The sequence below is a fragment of the Aythya marila genome (genome assembly GCF_965140915.1).
Source record: "Aythya marila genome assembly, contig: HAP1_HAP1_SCAFFOLD_230, whole genome shotgun sequence".
NCBI lineage: Eukaryota > Metazoa > Chordata > Aves > Anseriformes > Anatidae > Aythya > Aythya marila.
Window position 1 is genome coordinate 223,538 of NW_028137304.1, and position 6,869 is coordinate 230,406.

Below are 6,869 nucleotides of genomic sequence, written 5' to 3' on the forward strand. Positions count from 1 at the left end.
TGCAGCCGTGCCACTGGCAAAGTGAGCATTCCCCTGCCTCTCAAAGCTTGCTGTACCCTTGATCTGCTGTCTTGCTGCTGTTAATTGATTGCAACTCTACATGTCTGATCAGGGCTACGAGTTGTTCTCGATATGGAGATCATACAACATCTACTGTGCACGCTTGTGTGTATAGATATGTTTATCCTGTATGCATGTACATCCGTATGCATATTTGTGTGCTGGTCCCCAGATCCCTCATGTTACAAAGCATCGGCCTCGAAGGCATACTCATCAAAATCTTTTGTAGAGCCTCCATTTTTTTCTAGTTCCCTCAAAATGAGAGAATTTTTACGCGCTCTCTGTGTCGAGAAGGCAAAAATTCTGATTTTCACTGTCGCTCTCGCTAACTTTCTCTCACTCCCTCCTCGTGTGTGTATAAACACAGATGTGTGTATGCGTATGCACATCTGTGGATTTAGATGCACTGGTATGTTTTTTGCTGTACAGGTAATAAAGACGGGGAAAGGTTTTTGTGTTTTCTTAATAGGTGAAGAAATCTTGAAGACCAGAGATTGGAAACATGCTGAATTTTAAATTAAAAAAAAAAAAAAAAAAAAGTTAAATTGCCCGGCTGTGGAAGATGGAGCCTCATTTTTGCAGCCACTTTGAATCACGAGTTCATCTCTAAATGCGCTGTTTTTTTTTTTTGTTTTTGTTTTGTTTTGGTTTTGTTTTTTATTTTTTTGAAGAGCTAACTAACCCTGGCTGCATCCAGTCTGAGAGAGCATTCAAATGGACTTGCTTCCTCTCTTAGTTATAAGCTGTTTAAAAGCGCATCCTATGTTTGAATTGTGGATGAGAGGTTCCCTTGGCAAAGTGAGGAGGAAAATTCTTCCTACCCCTTTATTATTAATTCACGGATTCAGTCTTGGTTCGGCCTACAGGAGCAGTTAACTGGAAGCCTTTGAAGATCGATAACTTTGCTGAGGTTGTCCAGGTAGGTGAAATCGAAGACCCACAGGGCCTGGAACGTGCTGTTTAATGCGTCCTAACTGTGTTCTAGAGAAGTTATTTGTAGCCATAGTTGATTATTGACTCGCATGTATCATCAGGTGTTTTTTTAAGGAGTGACTCCGTTTTCAGGCTTCCAGATGTGCTCCAAGTCATATTATTGAGGATGTGGAAGAGAACGCTTGCTGACAAAGCTCCTGGCAGCTTTACAGAACTTTAATATTTAGTTAGTTCATGTAACAGCTGATTTCAAGGCTTTGCTCTCTTTGAGAGACTGATAACTTGATTTGATTAACTGAAGAAAGCTGGAAAAATGTTGGTTCCTCATTATTTTTCACTTGTTACTTTCTTTCGGGTTACTTTTAAAAAGAAGATTTCACTGATCACAAGCCAGTAGAAGACTTTCAGCCCAAGCAAGGGTGAAGACAGCTCTCTCCAAGAGCAGAGGAAGTCCCTGTGGAGAGAACCCGAGCTTGTTAGCAGAACTCGTCGGCATGTCTAAACAAGGAGACGATTGCTACTTCTATTTCTATTCTACCTGTACCAAGGTATGGCTGGCTTTCCTTTGCTTTGCTTTTTTTCCCCCTTTTTTTTCAGGAAGGAGTAGATTAGGAGGAGGAAGCACACTGGTCTTTGGTTAACTTGAGAACCAGATAGATTGTGAATTCAGTTGTAGCACCATTAGGCAGCAGCATGGCCATTTTTGAGGCTGTACTCTATTTTCCTTGTTGGTTTCCTTTTGGTTCCAGGGAGACAAATGTGCCTACCGCCACTGCGAAGCTGCTCTGGGCAATGAGACGGTCTGCAAGCTGTGGCAGGAGGGTCGTTGTTTCAGGAATGTCTGCCGATTCAGACACATGGAAATTGACGTGAGTGCCTAACAATGTGTTCTCAAAATAAATCCACAAAAGCATTTTTCAGTGCCGTAGGTGTACTGATTGTGCTTTTGCAGGATAGATTTGTTTGCTTCAAAATCATACTGGTTTCTGTTACCAAGAGAGGGGGTGGGAGGAAGCAGAGGGAAATAAAATCAATGCCTTAGGTATGTCTTAGCAAGATATTTTTTTATTTTTTTTATTAGATGCTGACAGTTTTCTCAAGAGATGCAGAATAGCTGTTAAATAGACTGCTAAAACCTGCTGGAGCAGGGGGGTAATAAACAGGCTGTTCTATCCTCATGGGAGCAGGCTTGATAATGAACTATCAGGTCTCTTCTGACCCACAGTCCTTCAGATAACGCTGTTGTAGCTGCCTGGGGTAGGAAGTGGGGAAAGTTAAAGGTGCAGCAGAACTAAGTCTCCAAGAAGTAGTTCTAGACAGGGTTAACCTAGGCAATTTCAGATGTTCTTTTTCCCTCTGAATAATCCTAGTATAATCCTAGGTGTATTAGTTTAAGCCACCCTCAACTGATGTCTGAGAGTGCCTGTCTTCTCAAACTGAGTGATGACCAAACTAAATGTGCATAGTGGTTACAGCTTATGCAAACTTTGTGAATATGCCCAGAAATACTACACTTAACTGAGAAACTGACCTTTGGAATGATGTTTCAGCACTGTGTTGTGACAGCTGTCACGATCTGGAGCTGTGCATCTCTTTGCAAGCCTCAGGTGCATGTTATCACGAGCTTTTCTTTCTTTCTGTCTTCAGAAAAAGCGCAGTGAGATTCCTTGCTACTGGGAGAACCAGCCGGGAGGCTGTCAGAAAGCCAACTGTGCTTTTCATCATGCAAAGGGACGTTACATCGATGGACAATTCTTACCACCAAGCAAGAGTGAGTTTAGGTCCTTTTTCTTTAAGCGCTGAAGAATTAATTTTGAGTATTACTTAGTGGGTGCCAATCCTGTAGGGGGCGTCAGGTAACTGTTCATTTGTGAGTGCAGGAAAAGGTCTGCAGTCATAGGTGTACTGCACCGAGTGTACTGCTGGTGTTTGTTTTCTGCTTTCGTGCTCAGCTTCTCTTTGCTTTGTGTGATGTTTGCCTTGCAGTTTGCTTCCTGTTGTTTCCTCTTTTGCTGGGTGGTAGGGAGATGTGGTGTTGTTGGAAGGGAAATCATTGTTCACGGTGTAAGCAGTGATGGGATGGGCAAAAGGAGATGCTGAATTCGTTGTCTGTGCAGGTTATCTGCCTTTGCTACCATCTCTTTGCATTGTGGTCAAAGTTTTAAACTGCCATATTACCGATGATCCTCGTCTTCCTCTAGCTACACTGCCAAGTCCGCCTGAGTCCGCGGACGATGATCTGAAAGTGGCTCAGATGTCACTGCAGCAAAACAAACTTTCTGTCCAGTCAAATCCCTCTCCACAGCTAAGGGGGTGACGAAAGTGGAAAACTCTGAAAATGTCCCAAGCCCTACACACCCTCCAGTTGTAATCAATGCTGCAGATGATGATGAAGGTGATGATGGTGAGCATGTTTTGGTTCTTGGAAGGAATTTGTGCTGTAAATGAATGTGTAAATCTTTGGTTCTTGAAGGAATTTGTGCTGTAAATGAATGTGTTAAATCTTTGGTTCTTGAAGGAATTTGTGCTGTAAATGAATGTGTTAAATCTTTGGTTCTTGAAGGAATTTGTGCTGTAAATGAATGTGTTAAATCTTTGGTTCTTGGAAGGAATCTTTGCTGTAAATGAATGTATAAATCAGATGACCTGAGGTCTGACTAGCGATAGGGCAGGCAGTCTGGCCAGGTCACTGGTGGCTTTGTCTGGCAGTCAGTGGACAGAAGCTGAAACGTTGGAGGAAAGCTTAGAACCACTCCTGGCTTTAGCTGGTCTTTTGTGTAAAGTTCTATGTGAAACTAGGAAGGAAATTTCTTTTTTCTGTCTGAAGAGCAATGTGTTGTGTAGTAGTTAAAGCTGCAGAGAGAATCTAGAGTCCTAGATGTTTTGTCCTAGTGTATTCTACTTAGGAGTTCATCAGGTCAGTGTAGCTGTTTAAAAACAAACAAACAAACAAACAAACAAACAAACAAAAAAACAAAACAGCAACAAAGTTTTTTATATGAACCATGGGCTGAAGTGTCACTGCATGAGCTACGTAATCATGACCAACCTGGTCTATGCATAACTGAATCGATTTTTCCCCTTCAGACCAACTTTCTGAGGAAGGAGAAGAAACTAAAACTCCCGTCCAGCATCCAGCTGCGGAAGGCAAAAATGGATTACGGGTGATTTCCACTCGGAAAGGCAGTTCTATTACTACTAAACAAGGTATGCCAGCACCTTAGTAGGATAAATCAGAAGAACTTGACAGTTAAGTCAAAAGCAGCGTGGTGTAAAAACACAACAAAATGTAGGGGTGCTGAATGGAGTCGGTTATTTCCATGATCTCATTTCTGCCATTAATACCATCATGTGCCCATTGGGTCAGAAAGGTGAACTCCTTTTCTTTACTTTTGGAGAACAAAACAGGGCCACAGCATGGAGTTTAAATGGCTGCACGTGCAGCCTTGCAACCACTGTTGATAAGCCATATCTAACGATAGAGGGATCTAATATCGTGTAAATGGATTAAAATATGGATCTAATATCGTGTAAATGGATTAAAATTAAAACTACATTTTGAACCCTGAAGGATGAAAGGAGGGGCAAAATGCCATTGGTTCTATGGCTCTTTCACTTGTGAGGAGTGTTGACAGGCTTTATTCGAAATACTTCAGAAAGTTCCTGAGCGCTAAGAAGCCTGAGGACCTGTGGTCCTCAGTGAGTGCCTCTAAGCCTGTCTCATGAACTGTTTCCTGTTTTCAGAGGGCAATCTGAATTTTGGAATAAAAACACTTGAGGAAATCAAATGGCAGAAGATGAAGGAAAAAAATAAGAGACACGGTGGTGAGTAAATATTCCCTACTTTCTTATCCTGTTCACGGCAGGTGATGGTGACTGGGAGCTGCTTGAGGGACAGACTTCCATTTTTAGCTGGGGGCATAAAGCAACCTGATTCTCAGCCAGCTGGTATTCTAAATGGGAGTTCAAAGGGCAATCAGAGGCAAATTAGTCACCTCTCTTCTTTACATGCTCTGCTTGCTGTATTTTTGACAGTAACAAATCATTTAAAGTTTTTTGTTCTTTGTGATAGTTTTTTATGTTGGGTAAACTTCCTTACGTTTTGGTTGCTCTGAACAGAAGGTTCTTCAAGATCTTCTCTTCGTCCCGTTGATTCTATGATTTTTCCTGCTCCAGAAGAGGAAAATGTCCGGACAGTGGTGAGAACTGTGACAGTGTCTTCCAAGAAAGGTAATAATGAATGCTTTTGTTTTGATTTCATTACTCCTAAACTGGAGGGTTAAGCAATAATTAAAACAATTCACCCATGTTAGCCTTCTGGTGCTGCCTTCTGTTCAAAACGTGCTTTTATGCTTAAAGTCCCTGGTTGTACTGGAAAGATTTGGTGCTCAGGTTAAGTGCAGTGGCAGGAGAAAAAAAAAAAGTGTCAGCATGCCAATAGGGGGGTAACTGAAAAACAGAAGAGTAACGAGAAGAGCGAGCTGTAGAAGCCAGTGCTATATAAGAAGCAATTTCTGAAGCATTAAAGAGGCGTACAGTGGCAGGTGTGGACACAGTATGACAGGAGTTTGTGTATAAATTGTTTAGAGCTGTGCAAATGCCTTTTAAAGGGAAAAAAGTGTGGAAGTACTTTTACTCGTAGACATTCACCTTAGAAAGGAATATTTCTCAGCATTTGCACCTAAGAATATTCTGCTTGCTTATGCAGCTTTGTTCTGCACAAAGTATAGGTGTCAAGCAGACTCAGATTCACTCTCTACTATCTCAGCTGGAATTTGAAGCAAGCACTGAGACTATTAGTATTTTTTTTCCATGTTAATTATAGTTAAAATATGAGTTTATGTGGTTTAGCTGTCAAAACAGTGTCTGACTAGGGTTTTTTGGACATGGGCTAACAGGATAATATTTCTGTTGGCTACTGGTTTCTGTGAAATAGAAAAAAAATTTCCCTTTTGTTTTAGGGGAGGAACCTGTGGTTCGAGTAGATCTTGCTGATAGACAAGGAAAACGGAAAGCCTCCGCGGGTGAGAACTTTTTGCGAGCTGTTACGTAGGTGCTGCCTTCTATATATGACTGCATTAAAGAGTATTTGTGATGTATGAAAGGAAAATACATTGCAGTGGAGATCTGTGTTGATGGCAGAAATGGAAAAAAAAAATAAAAATAAATAAATCATTTAGCAGCTGAAAGGCAATTCTATGAAAATACGCTTGAAAAAGAGAAGCTTATTGTTGACTGTTCTCAAACCTTCCTGCAAAGAAAAGTTCTTACAATATTCCTTGTTTTCTCTGAAGATGATGTAAGCAGCCTTCCAGTGAAGCGCAGCCTTGCTGAAAGGCTGGGGAAGAAGGTAGAGGCTCCGGGAAATGCTGACAAAGCACCCAAGAGAGAGACAGGTACTAAACGGGCATCTGGATTGGATTCCTGGGTTTCGTATTTAGTCTTTCTGTTTGTCCTTTTCCAGTGATGTTTCTTTTTGCATGTTGGCTGAGGTCGTAATCACTGGGATTCAAAGTTACCTTTCCTGTCTTGTTTTGAAATGTGAACCTGAAGTTGACATTATGCAGCCTCCCTAATTCATTCTTTTTCTGTTTTGCAGTTCGAGTTCCCAAGTCTCTGAAGGACAGGCTGCGATTACCTCCTAAGCAGACCAGTACTGAGAGAGGTAACAGCTAGATATTAAATATGCTTTCTCCTCCTTCCTTTCCACGAACTTGGACTGCTTTCATACATCCCTACAAACTAATTTAAACGAAAACAAAGAACTGACGCCTCTTGCTTGAGTGCTGAAGCTCTTCTGACAGCCACTATCAGAACTCTGGCTCTAGGTGTGTGTTTATTTTCTACTTGTGCCTTGTCGAGGTTTTTAGCTGCTT

General features: G+C 41.5%; 1 pseudogene across 1 annotated transcript; it reads left to right on the forward strand.

Annotated features, from left to right (window-relative positions):
- The first annotated feature begins 1,487 nt into the window (after positions 1 to 1,487).
- LOC309890929 (zinc finger CCCH domain-containing protein 11A-like) lies at positions 1,488 to 4,818 on the forward strand (annotated as a pseudogene). Its single transcript has 6 exons — positions 1,488 to 1,541; positions 1,743 to 1,862; positions 2,641 to 2,764; positions 3,195 to 3,397; positions 4,081 to 4,200; positions 4,738 to 4,818. The product of its transcript is annotated as a zinc finger CCCH domain-containing protein 11A-like (transcript).
- The last annotated feature ends 2,051 nt before the right edge of the window (positions 4,819 to 6,869 follow it).